This window comes from Crotalus tigris, unplaced genomic scaffold (genome assembly GCF_016545835.1).
Source record: "Crotalus tigris isolate CLP2741 ecotype Arizona unplaced genomic scaffold, ASM1654583v1 scf7180000017624.2573661763:2888555, whole genome shotgun sequence".
NCBI classification, from domain to species: Eukaryota; Metazoa; Chordata; class Lepidosauria; order Squamata; family Viperidae; genus Crotalus; species Crotalus tigris.
Genome location: NW_024096519.1, coordinates 1,479,909 through 1,491,998, shown reverse-complemented (window position 1 = coordinate 1,491,998; position 12,090 = coordinate 1,479,909). Strand labels below are relative to the sequence as shown.

Here is a 12,090-nt window from a genome sequence, read left to right as displayed (position 1 = left end):
ATAAGTCATTAGGGTAACTTATTAAAAGTGATTGTGAACATTGATTCTTTCTGACCAATACATATTATTCTATGTCTCCCTTAAAAGTAGCTATCTCTTCTGCCTGAATAAGATACTAACTTTTATTGTTGGAAGAAAGTGTTTGTATATTTGTATGAAAGCTCCTGAAAGCATTAATACAATTTGATTGTGATTCATGAAACAGATTTGTAACAGTAACAGTTCTAAATATATACAATGCTAGGGATAGCTCCCTAACAGTACCTTACTGCGAGGAGTATCAAAAAGCAATACCTATGTGTGCAAAGTTTTAAGAATTGTTACATTGAGACTGGCAATTTCATCAATAATTAAAAAGTTGAGTGATAAACAAAGAAGGGACTGTGAGATGTGGAAGAATCAATGCCACTGTATCAAAATCCAGTTCATCTCAAGGACATATTACAACCATCTTAACAAGAAGTCTTTAAGGTATAGATTACTGGAGCAAGGCACACTCATCTAAGCTGACAAACATATCATGCAACTGAGAAGATTGCATTGTTAATGACAAAGATAGATCTAGATGTATCAGTAAGCTATGAATTTACCATACAGAAAGAGTGCACTCTTGTTCAGAATAAACTGAACACCACTCACCTGGACAGATAACATCCTCTGACAAGTACTTGCATCTTGTCCTAATAGTAAAACATCTAATGTTGTTTTGATGAAAAGAATCTTCATTGTCTCCTTTCTGGTTTTCTTGAATAACAGACATCACTCAACTGTCTCTTTTCTAATTCTTACTCAGCCTATTTGTCTTGGTTCCTGCTTCTTCTGCTGTTTTCGTAGATCTTCCTGTTGAATACATTGTACCATTTTCTGTCTGTTCTTCTTAAAGCAATTAAATAAGTCCTACCACTTTTCATTTCTTTATACCTTATATCTGAATCTGGAAGGTTCAGGTAATATTTGGTGAACACTATAAAGGTAAAGCCAGTATGAAAGAACGATATTGCTTTAGTGATTCTTATATCATGTGCTTCTTAGAGAGTCCTGCCTCTGAAGTATGAATAATTGTTTTAACACTGTATGTTATCCCCAAAATCTTCTAAAGCAGCTTTCAAATAAAAGCACTAAAAAAGTCTAAGAAACACTCATGTTAAATATATAATATATAAAAGAATGGTTAGAGAGGAGGAGAAAAATCATCCCACATCAAATTTTCACAATTTTGTATCATGTTCACCTGAGACAAAAATTTCCTGTTGAGCAGGAAGTTGGACTAGAACACCTCCAAGGTCTCTTCCAATGCTGTTATTCTGTTAAAAACAAATTTCAAACTATGATTGACCCACAGAACCACAAGTTAACTAGAAGATGATCTGATTATGATTAGCATCTTGTAAAGCCAGAATATTATGTTAAAGATTTATTTTTAAACATTTGGTATTGCTATGTTGGGACTGTTCAGCAGTACTTTCTGATTAAGTAAAAGCAGCTGTATTTGTTTCAGTGGTGTTCCTATTTTAAAAGAGCAAGATAATATGGGATATATTTTACTTCTATCTTTATATTATAAAGTGTAATGATTTTATGGAATCATTTGAGTCCATTAAAAAAGTAAGTGTTCTTAAGTGTTTTCTTTTCTTTCCTCAGATGTGCAAGATATACATATTTTTCATTTTTAAATCCAGAACTTAATAATGAAAATTTGAGAAGTAGATGGATAAATTCCTTAAGTATTTCTGTCCATTCCAATGATGAAACAAAAATGTATAGGGTGAAATGGTTTCCTTAGGGCAGATTAATTTATAAAGATAGTAAGATTTAGCATGTGATGGTACAACTGAATAACAAATGAAGCCCAAAATATGTTTGTTACTCAAATGATCTCAAAGGGACTTGCTTGAGTATTTTCTGTTCACACCACTAAAACATGGAATGTTTCCTTCAATGGTATGATGCAATAAATGTGCCTCCCGTGTAGTAACATTAATTTACAGCAACAAAAGAACCAATTTAATTGAACATAGCCATATGACTCTTTAGAGACTAAGCCCTATTTAAATGAATGGCTCATTCTTATAGCTATAAAGCAAATGCTAAATCTCACCAGGAGGAGGTAAATGTTTCTATTTTGTTGTTTGCTTTATTTGTTCTAAACTATGCTGTCATTAAGGAAATGTTTACATCCTATAACTATTATACATTCTTCCCCAATTTTTATACATAAACATCTTGGGATGAAATAACTTTTTTTCATCAAAAAGCTGTTTGCTTTCAAAGGGGATAAATTATTTGTTGTTGTTAGTAATGGATTTGGAAAATGGTTCACATTTGCCTTTTAAACAATAAATGAATATGTATGGTCCACATTTAGGAACAAAAATACTTGGTTCTGCATTTTAATTGTATGTATTCATTATCTATAATTTAGCTTTTACTCATTAATTGAAGATTTGTTATTGGCAAATGCATAAGCTATGAATTTTGTATACATTTTTAAGAGAGGCTGTGAAGGCATTTAATAAGCAAACAATCAGGAATTGTTGAGAGACTCTATGAAGTGACACAGTTCAGTCTTTTGCTCCAATGAAATAATCTGATATTCTAGTGATAAATAATTTAATTATACATTTAGGGATAAATGTATTTCCTATAACATCTCAAAATGTTTAAGAAATAGCATTTTTTTTACTTTTCAATATAGTATTTATCCTGTGCTCTTTCTTTATCTTCTTTTAAAGTAGAGAATGTCCAAAAAAATTAAGATGAATGGTGGGAAAACATCACATAGAAATAGTGAGAAGTTTCATAGGATTGCTCTAATCAGGACTTTAGAACTAGTACACAACTCTGGAAGCTTGTGCTGAGGCCAAATATGTAATAAAGAAAAGTATATTCAGGTAGGTTTTTTAATATTTGAAAATTCTGGCTCGGTGAAAAATAGCTTTATTTATTTATAAACAGCAAAATAGTTTGTGATCGAAGTATATGTTATGTTACTTATGTCACCTACACATGGAATAAGTGGTACTTGCAAAATTTCTTGTTGTGGTAAATTAAGCATGAACTTGAGGGGAATCAAATAACATTTGCCTGTTTGATCCTTTTTTTTTCTGCTGCCCAAACAATTTTACTTTTAGTGGAAAGCTCTATAGTTCTGAATGTTTCCTTCTCAATCCCATATGTTTTAGGCAAAGCTAGAAAAGATTGTGTTTCAATACTGAAGAAAATAATTCAGGCAGTATAGATGTTTACTGAACAAAATGGACCAAACTGAAATTCTGGAAAGGATAATGGAAAAGGCTATTGTCATCCTGATCCTTTGACATAATTATTCCTTGGCTTCCTGTAGTAGTGAACACAATCAGATTACCAATAAAAAAACCTGAAATCTTAATCTCAATCTCTCTCTCTCTCTCTCTCTCTCTCTCTCTCTCTCTCTCTCTCTCTCTCTCTCTCTCCCCCTCCTTCCCTCCCTCCCTCCTTCCCTCTCTCTCTCCCTCCCTCCCTCCTTCCCTCTCCCCCCCTCTAGTTTAGTTTTATCATGATGGTTTGAATTCTGGTTAATTTTTTAAAATTACAACATACCACAGCTTCTCTGGCTAGTCCTGTCTTATAACCATTTGAAATTACAACAAAACTGAAAAAAAAATACTGACAACTGGTCCTCACACTTATGACTGTGATAGCATTTCCATGGTCACATGATACATACATACATGGCTGTAATGTTCTGGGGTCAAGTGACTGCCATTTGCTACCTTCCCAAAAGGCTTCCAACAAGTAGAATCAATGGAGGAAGCTGGATTCACTTGATAACCATGTAATTCACTTAACAGTTGCAGTGATTTTCTTAACTATGGCAGAAAAGTAAAATCAGAAGTAACTCACTTAACTATTGCCTTGGTTAGCAATGGAAATTCTGGTCCCAATTGTGATAATAAGTCAAGAACTACCTGTATATAACATTTGTTTCAAATTAAGAACAATTTATATTTATAGACTATTATTCTAAGTGATTTAATTAATTGTAATGCTTATCAGAAACTAGAAGAAAGTAAATCATAATTATACCTGCCCATTTTGTTGCTTATTGTTTCATCTTGTATTTTATCTCCATACTACAAATTTCTTTTCTGTGTGATTACTTCTTACATGTACAAAACACTTATATTATGTTAGTCTATGTGTTAAATAGTTTACTCATCTGGTATTTTTATTTTTATACTGTTTATAATTATGCTGAAAATTGTTATATTTTTAGGATGAAATGTCAACTTCTATAGCAGAGTGTAATATATAAATCCCAAGAATGTTTCTTTCATAGATTTATTTTTAAAATGTATATGAATGGAAAGTAATACATTTTACATGAAATTTGGGAAAGCTGAAAGAATAAAATTGATTTTAAAAAAATCCAAGTTCACATCTTAGACAAGCTTTTTATGAATTTTTATTTAGGGTACATTTAGATATTAGCTACGATTTGCCAAGTTATTAGAAAAAATAGCTCCCACAGATGTTTCTTCATAGGATCATAGGAAAGACTTCTGAAGTTCACAGGTGAATAAACCAACAGTTACGATATGCAAACATCCTTTACTAGTCTGATTGTAAGCTGCTATTAGCTTGACCCTATAGCATCACTGGAGCATTAGACAGTATACCAGATCTACTTTGACTATTATGTAAGTATAGGTTTCTCAGGGAGAGACAGAGAAAAACAAAAAGAAACCTTTCACACAACATATAATCTAGCTCAATTGTATAAGTTTTTTTTAATACCTTCATCCATTGTTTACATGTTTAAAGAGATTGCTGGAGTGGGGAGCAGGTAGCATATTTACATCTCCAAGTCTATATCTGTTTAAAAAAAATGGGGAAAAAAGTACATAAACCACTTTATATTGCTTTCCCATCAATCTTGCTTGATAGCAAGTCTCCTGTAACAATTGCACAAACCTTTTTATAAATGTAGGTGGTTGTTCATTTATTAATGTAAACAACATGTGCTTTGGATGTGTGATCCCTAAAAATAAACCAGCAGAGGTAAAAATAGATTTCTGGGACTTTTTGAGATACAGCTTAATCAGAACCAGCTGCAAGCTGTCTAGAAAATCTAAGTTAGATGAACCAGATGGCTTTCCTTTTTGCTTTAGATATGGATGATTTCAAATTCAGTAATGTATTCTACCAGTAAAACTGTTTTGATAAATGTATTTGTTTTAAAGTAGACACTTTTAATTATGAAGCTAGTAAAAATGTTATTTATTTTAATGTTTGCTTTAGGGAAACATATAAGGAGGTATTTAGCATATGATGATACTAATGAAGGCAAAATACATGGACCTAATTCTGAAGTCAAGAAGACTTCAAGTTGATTTCAATAGAATTATGTATCTTTGTATTAGTACAAGCTAAAGATCAGTGTTATACAGTGGTGGGATTCAGCCGGTTCGCACCACTTCAGCAGAACTGGTAGCTAATTTTTTGTTGCCCAGGCCCAGAATGGACTTCCGGAAGCAGCATCTACATAGAGAACCAGTTGTTCACATATTTGAATCCCACCACTGGTGTTATATCTGTCTTTATGAATTCTCTGATGTGGCAGAGTTTGTATCTCTTATCCAAGCCAGTTATATAAGGAATTTGAAGAAACATCTTCTCTCTAAAAAGACACACTTGATATAATAATTTACTGGAATAAATTGAAGTTGTTTGGAGTCTTTTAAGACTCCAAAAAAGTAGTAGCAAGTGTCTCATTTTAAGAGCTTGTGGGATCAAAACTTTTCTGACAAAGTAGTTAAATAATCTCTGGGTGAAAATGACATGTGGCATTTATGTATCACTCATCTAACTTCCTTTAATGTTACTTGAAACTGAGATTCTTCCTGAGGATCTTATAAGCCAGACTTAGAATATCATATTGTTCATTCATCTTTGCATTCAACTTCAATCAGCAAAGTAACAATGGTATGGATACAAATGACATTATTTGCTGCACACTATTAATCTCAGATTTTTAGCCATTTTATTTTTATTTTTTAATCTGTCTTAGACTACCCATGCCAATTAAGTTCTGGTCACAATTGAGGTTGTAACTTGAGGACTCCCTGTAAAGCATATTATTTATATGCAGAAGATTGTAAGTTCTTCAGCATGACGAATGAAGAATCCACAGAGGGGTTGATCTTGCCTTTCTGCCCTAGAGACTAAATCAATCAAACTTTGCCACGCCTCTCTTCCTCCAGCTAGGAATCCCCAGTCACAACTTAGACTTAGCCCAAGAGAGCCGTGGTGAAGATTGGCTCTTGTTTCTAGCAGAAAGACAAAACTATGGATTTTCGCAGGTTGTACCTTCCCTTCCCTGCATCAGCGCTGCTTTTCAAACTGCTGAGTGTCAGAGCGGTTTTGTAGGCTAATTATAGCTTCCAGGCAGGGCAGAAGTGTAGCATTTTGAGTGCCACTTTTATTGTTCCTGAGTGGAGGGGGAGCCCTCCCTTACAGAGAGGGCTGTTTGGACTCAAATAGAGTCAATTTTGGCAGAATTCAGACAGCATTTATTAATTCGGATATAGTAAGCAACAGGAGGTTGCTTACTAGCGGCCACCATTTTCAAAGCCTTACAAACACTCTCTGGCCATTCAGAAGGCCAGAATTAAGGAGCGGCATTTCGAGGGTGATGATTCTCCAATTCCAGACTCCTTGGCAGCTCGCAGCATACCAAGGCTATTACAATTTGAGGCAACAAAAACAGCCTACTTCATTGTGTCTGGACGCAATTTCCAAGGACTTCAGAGTGTGGCTGAGTGCCTGCTTTAACTGCCACAGCGCTTCTTCCCACCACCGATTTCTCTGCTTATAAGTGTGCTGGCTACCACATTAAGTTGGTCTTGCCACCACTAACAGGATCAGAAGTGTGTGCTGGCTACCCCATTAAGTTGGTTTTGTCACCACTACCAGGACTGTGAGTGTACTGGCTATCCCATTAAGTTGGTTGTGCTGCTACCACTTCTAACCACAACTTGGCTTCTTGCTACTGGGATCAACTCTCTGTTACAAACACTTTGAGATTGCCATTTCTGTGATATCTCTGATTTTGCAATGGCAGATAAAATCACAGAAGCTCAGATATCTCAAGGCGTTCAAGTAAGACAACGCCCCTTCTCTCAGATTTTTCCAGTTAGGATGAAAATTCTACCTAAACTCCTGAAGAACTATTGGCAATTAGCACCAACAAAACTTGAGTCGCTGGGCAAATAATCTGATTCATGCTATAACTGTTTGAATATATTACTATGATCAAGTCTTTTATGGGCTATCCATTTAGAATTATTCAGAATAGATTCTTTGCTAGTTGAGATAACAGATATACTATATACATTTTTCATTTTCTTTTCATAATGGCTTTTAGACAAGAATAATAATAAAAGAAAACTGGGGTTTCTGCTGAGCCCTGACAGCCCCGCAGAAGCACCAATCAGCTTGTAGCCATGTGCACAGATTCTGGGGCTTCTGCCGAGCCCCAACACCCCTGTAGCTCCAGCTGTCTCTCCCTCAGGCTTGTGTGGCATTGCTCATTCTCCTCCCCTGCTATACTTGTCTAGGACAGTTTAGGAAAGTTGAAAAGCCCTGTTCTAAAGTTTTGGCTCTTCAAAGCAGGCCAGAATATTTCTTCATCGAATGTTATCCCTGCCTCTCTTTGCAAAGAAAGACCATTCATCCATGTTAAAATTGGATCCTGGATTTTTGCCATTTTAGTGGTTTCAATCCATGTCATTGCCACATTAGTGAAGCAACTTAAACCAGAAATGAAGGTATTCAACTGAAATTCAGAGCAACTGCTGGTGATTCCCCTTTCTGGCAGTATTTTTCACATATCTTGATTGATCTGTTTAAATCCCTATGGACTGGAATTTAGCAGCAATTATTCCAAATCATAAAAAAGAGGAAAAGTTTGCTATACTTATTGTCTGCTCAGACTTCTAAGATTAGTTATTAGCTAGTCCTCGAGTTAAGATTACGATTAAGCCCAAAATTTCCATTGCTAAGCAAAGAAGTTGTTAAATGAATTACTGTAGTTTTTCTGTGAATTTCACTTTTGCTATTGACTTTGCTTATTGGTAGCCAGTTTGGAAGATTACAAATAGTGATCACGTGACTCTGGAACAGCACAACTATCAAAAATACATCCCATTTGTCAAGTGCCCAAATTTTGATCCCATGAGCATGGGGATGGTGCAACAGTCATAAATATGAAAACAGGTCAGAAGTCATTTTTTCAATGCTATTGTAACTTTGAATAGTCACTAAACAAATGGTTGTAAGTCAAGGATTACCTGTATACCATCAATGTCATTCTAGCCATTGTCTATCCACTACAAAATGAAGGCCTCTTCTGCATTTTTCCAACCTATATAGTCCTATATTGCCAATTGGGCCTGCAATATTTGCTGATGTCATTTCTCCATCTTGTTTTAGGTCTCTTTTGTGGATGATTTAATCAATGGAATCCATTCTATGACATCTATATAGGAGACAGTTATACCAAAAACATCTAAATTAGAGAGACCTTCAGTTCATTATGATACTAGAGCAGGCTGACTCCTGAGCTGGTAATTCATTGATGGAGTTGGATCCTATGTTTCAAAATTTTGCTAAGATTCTGATCAACCAAAGTAGTCTCATTATACTATATTTTTACATTTAAATTTGATTTGATTTCTCTGGAGAAAACTTGATCAATAAATATTTTGCTTTCACTTATAGATTTTATGAAAACAGTTTTAAATTTGTACATCATTTTGTACATCAAGTTATTAGTTGAACATTTAACCAATTTCCAGCATTTTTTTCATTGCTGGAAAATAAATATATTTAAGTTTTTATAGTTTATGCAATTATCTTTCAAAGGCTTATCTGTAGAATTGGCTATGGGCTGCAATGAGAAATCTTTCCAGATCAATTATTGCAATAACAAGTTTATGTTATTTGTGAAAAAATTTAGACTGAGAACTTGGGAGATTGAAATGCACAAATATTCAAGTCAAAGGCAGTTGTAGTTCCCAGATTAAATATATCATACAATTGATTAAAAGAATATCTTAGCGGTAATATTTCTTTTTTCATATAAGAAAAGGCTGTGGCTGGATGCACAATTGTATCAATTGAAAAACAAATAAATGAATATAGTAGGCTAGCTCCTTTTTGGTGTGCAACTTAATACTATAAAAAAAATTTCTATTAAGTACAGTTCAAACGTTTTAAGCAGCATATATATCAAACAAGATATTACAAATGGAGGAAAACAAGCCTCCAATTGTTATATTTAACTTTTGTCTGAATTTTATTTTGTACAAGAACACTTCCCCTCATTTAAGTCAATGAGTTCAAACACAAATTAAATGCTATGTTTCCTGATGGCTTTTCCCCCAGAGGCCTTATGTCGTCCTCTGGGGATGAATGGATGAAGTTAGCCTTTTAGGCTAACTGTGAAATATGAGATGCCAAAATGAACTTAGTATTTAACTAGCAAAATTGTTAAAGTGTACAGAAACAATTCAACTACCCTGGACGATTGAAATATTTCAGTTTGTTCTTTGTTCTTAAATATTGAAAACTGTATTTAACATAATCCTGTTTGTACCAAAGGTGCTTTTTAAAGAGCAATTGGACTTTCTTGTTTTTCTTTGAAGATGTTTCTCTCCTCATCCAAGTAGCTTCTTCAGCTCTGACTGGATGGTGGGAAATGAAATAATTTATATTCCATGCAGACAGCTGGTCATTTGCATTCTTTTAGAAAGCTGTTCAGCCACTTGGAGATTTGTCTGTATCCTCAGGGTTACCTGAGTAGTGCAATGGATGTGGAGCTTTCTTGGAACTGCTGAAAGCACCTTTGGGACAGCCATGAGCTGGATGACTGATAATTTCCATAGATCAGGGGTGTCAAACTCGCAACGTCATGGACATGTCATGACGTATCGTGACTTTTTTTTTCCATTGCCAGCAGTTTGACACCCCTGACATAGATAAATCCTATTTGTAGTTTTAGAAGGCAGATTTAACAATCTATGATTGAAGCAATTATTTTCTGCTTTTTCCTGTGTAACATAGTTTGATTTTAAGTCAGCCTAAGTCACTGACATGTAGTGAAAGGGCAATCTATTTTTTATTTTCTTATTGTTTTTCTTTTATAATTCTCCATTATAATTTTGAATCTGAATGCAGTATTCACTGTCAGAAAGGAACTTAGAAGTTTTATTTCCATCCCAGAATAAATTAAAATAGTGTTGTCAAATACATTTTGATTGGAATTTCCATATCTTCCAAAGTAGAAACATTAGCAATTCAGAGGCAAAAGTATCACAAATATTTTTGACAGATATATTTAGAAATGCTCTGAGAGATAAAATTAAGAAATATATTCCTAAGAATGTAGTTGCTCCTAATGGCAATTGCAGATTTGAAATTGTTTTGTTTGATCTTATCATTCACTAGGAAAACTAATAATAGATTTTGCAAGCTATGGTGGTGTAAAAAAAAAAAGTTCTGCAACCAGTCCTTCCATTTACAACTATTAACAATGTCCTATAGTTACATGATCACCATTTGGGTGTGGTTTTTTGACCATCACAGTATCCTGCAGTATTGTAAATTTGAATGGTAGCAGACTTAATAGAGAAGAAAGAAGTAAATTTGTAAGTCGCAGTCATGTGATGTTTTAATTAATAGTAGCAGTTCACTAAATAACCAAAGAAGAAGTAAAGTCATAAGCCTATTGCAGTCATGTGATTTTCTGCCAGAGACTATAGTGCTTACCTGTGGAGTTGCTGGTCCCAAATGTGACCTCTAAACAAGGACTACCTGTATTTATTTCTGGATATTACCTTTAATTTTTTTAGATAAAAGTAAAAGTAAAATTTATATCAAGAGTAAATTCTTAGGACATTTACATCTGAACAACTCCATTGACTTTGATATAAATTACTATGTAATTAATAAACATAAGCCTTCCCTTACAGATGCAACATTTGATGACAATCAAATCAAATCTCAGTCACTGACATGCTAGCTAGAAATAGTACCAGTAAATGCAAATTTTCCATATTTTAAAATACTATATTATGAATATGTGATATTATTAAAGTTAAATGCTAGCTTAAACATAGCTTTATAATTTATTTTCTTCTATTTGGTACTCAGCTTTTTTGCACTGCCTTGTTGGCAGTCACCAGAATGGAAGCAAAAGATAATGTCAGTTTTTATTAAATCCTCTTTCAGCAACAAGGCATCCTTGAGGCATTTTTTTATTCAGTCTGAATTACACTATTTCATTTTATGTTGCCTTGGACTTCAGGTCCATATGGGATAGCATGCTTCACTTTGTTTTAAAGTATATTGGGTACTTAGTGGAGGAAGGAATATTTGTTCCATCAATATGATACTTACTGTGCAATTTAATGACTTTTAAATCTGCCCTTTATCATGAGAACTGTAATAACACTATGGGTGGAATTCTTGCTTGCCAAATTGAAGGTAGATGGTTTGACATTTTGCAATCTGGCAGAAACATTTTAAAGCTATTTTTTTCTTTCTCTGAGCATCCTGTTATATTCCATTTACTTACCTTGTTAAAAAAATATAATAATGGATTGTTTCACCATTTTTCCAGTTATCTGAAATATAAGCCCTTCTGTTTGATTTAGAAACATTGCCCCTTGTATGTCATAACAACCTGGCTGTGATATACTGTTCATGAGCCAAATAATGGTCAGGATTGATTCAGCTGATCTGACTAACTAGGTGTGTGTGTGTGTGCTCTTGTCCTCAGTGAAAGAGGACAACCATCCAAATAGCAATGACTTCGTCTTTGGGATACTGTGGTGTGTGCATGTCTGTCATCTTTCCTGATTAATATGCTTTTAAGTGCTTGTATTATTGGACTGTGTGAATAAGGGCTATGATCACTGGATAAATAAAGCTTTTTATTAGACATTGCTTTTCATGAACTATTGGAATGGCAACTAAATCTAAGCATTCAACAGCTGGCTCAATTTCAACTGTGCCACTGTCTGCTGTGCCAATCAAATGGTGGAAGAA

At 34.2% G+C, this 12,090-nt stretch overlaps 1 long non-coding RNA gene across 1 annotated transcript in view; it reads left to right on the top strand.

Moving 5' to 3' along the window:
• The window catches only part of LOC120303256, a 178,454-nt gene that overhangs the window by 51,988 nt on the left and 114,376 nt on the right, over positions 1-12,090 (top strand). The window lies entirely within an intron of this gene.